This window comes from Berghia stephanieae, chromosome 14, assembly GCF_034508935.2.
Source record: "Berghia stephanieae isolate SIO BIC M18660-M18661 chromosome 14, UCSD_Bste_1.3, whole genome shotgun sequence".
NCBI classification, from domain to species: domain Eukaryota; kingdom Metazoa; phylum Mollusca; class Gastropoda; order Nudibranchia; family Aeolidiidae; genus Berghia; species Berghia stephanieae.
In genome coordinates, this window is record NC_088373.1 from 32,823,251 (window position 1) to 32,824,942 (window position 1,692).

The following is a 1,692-nucleotide window of genomic DNA, read 5'->3' on the forward strand; positions in this document are numbered from 1 at the left end:
GTAGCTTTAGAAATAACTAAAGTGCCCTCAGCATGACCCAAAAAAAAAAAAAAAATGCACCAAATTCCTTTTAAAAAAGGATCCAAAGAACTAAACGTTCCTTTTCAACACAAGATTTATTTAGTCAAAGAGGCGAATACAGTCCTGTAGCTTGAACCAAAAGATCGTATTTCTACGAATTGTTCATTGTACTCGGCAGGCCCGTATTATTAACCCTGGAGGTGACAGGGCCCATTTCACTTTTTTTAAAAACCCCATCAGAATTCGACTTTTATTTCTATAGATAGTTCGAAGATGACGTCACTCGGGTCTTTGTTATTGTTTTTTGCCATCCGCGTTTATGAGTAATTCTCACTAAACTGTATTAACCCGACTATAAATGTTCATGGATACACATAGTTTTGTGTGTTGGCCCGTTATACTTCCGGATGGCAATGTTATGATCTTAGCCAAGCGCATACTATCTATAGATAGTATGCGCTTGGCTAAGAAGCTCACGACATTGCCACCCGGAAGTATAACGGATCAGCACACAAAACTATGTGTATAACCTTGAACGTTTATAGATAGAATGCGCTTGGCCAAGAAGCTCACAACATTGCCATCCGGAAGTATAACGGACCAACACACAAACTCTGTGTAACCATGAACTTTTATAGTCTGGTTAATACAGTTTAGTGAGAACAACTCAGACACGCGGATGGCAAAAACAATAACAAAGGCCTGAGTGACGTCATCTGCATACTATCTATAGTCGGGTTTGGTTAATACAGTTTAGTGATAATTACTCATAAACGCGGATGGCAAAAAACAATAACAAAGACCCGAGTGACGTCAACTTCATTGTATCTGATGCTTTCTGTAAGAGATAAGTAGTAAATGTGAGGCCAGTCTGTTTTCTACAGAAGCCAGAAGCTTATGACAGTTACTTATCTCTGACTGAATAAATGACGGTCTTAATATCATGACAAAAGTCATGCATTGAGTCAAATTAAAATCGGCCATGACAGCCGTTGGGTTAAAGTGACCTTTTTGTGTTAAAGTGACCTTTTCACCAATGTTACTGTTACCGGATCTTAACTGGAGATTTTGAGCTCTTATATAGCGCAATATCCATTAAGCGTGCTCAAAGCGCATTACAAGGGGTCCCTGACCAACAGCAACGTGTAACATGTAGAACGAGACATAACGTCTGTTAGGCGATAATATTACAATTTATTTTCTGACAGAGACAACGCTGTTAACGGCCAGGTGCTCATTAATTTATACGGTGAGAAAATGTGTGTGGAGCCTTTTATAAGGACTCAACCATACGCCGAGCCAGGCTCGAACCCAGGGCCTTCCGATCGGAAAAAAAAAACACAGCCCTCGAGAGATCTCCTCCTCCTCCTCCTCCTTTTCCTTCTTCCTCTCCTCCTTTTCCTTCCTCCTCCTCCTCCTCCTCCCCTCCTCCTACTCCTACTCCTATTCCTCCCTACCCCCTCCTCCGTATTCTACTTCTTCTACTTCTTATTTTTTTCTTCTTCTTCTTCTTCTTCTTCTTCTTCTTCTTCTTCTTCTTCTTCTTCTTCTTCTTCTTCTTCTTCTTCTTCTTCTTCTTCTTCTTCTTCTTCTTCTTCTTTCTTCTTCTCCTTCTCCTTCTCCTTCTCTCTTCTCTTCTTTCTTCTTCTCTTCTTCTTCTTCTTCTTTCTT

The 1,692-nt window shown here is 40.4% G+C and overlaps 1 protein-coding gene across 1 annotated transcript in view; it reads left to right on the forward strand.

Moving 5' to 3' along the window:
* The window catches only part of LOC144960097 (transmembrane protein 145-like), a 62,146-nt gene that overhangs the window by 19,263 nt on the left and 41,191 nt on the right, over positions 1-1,692 (forward strand). The gene's annotated exons all lie outside the window — the stretch shown is intronic.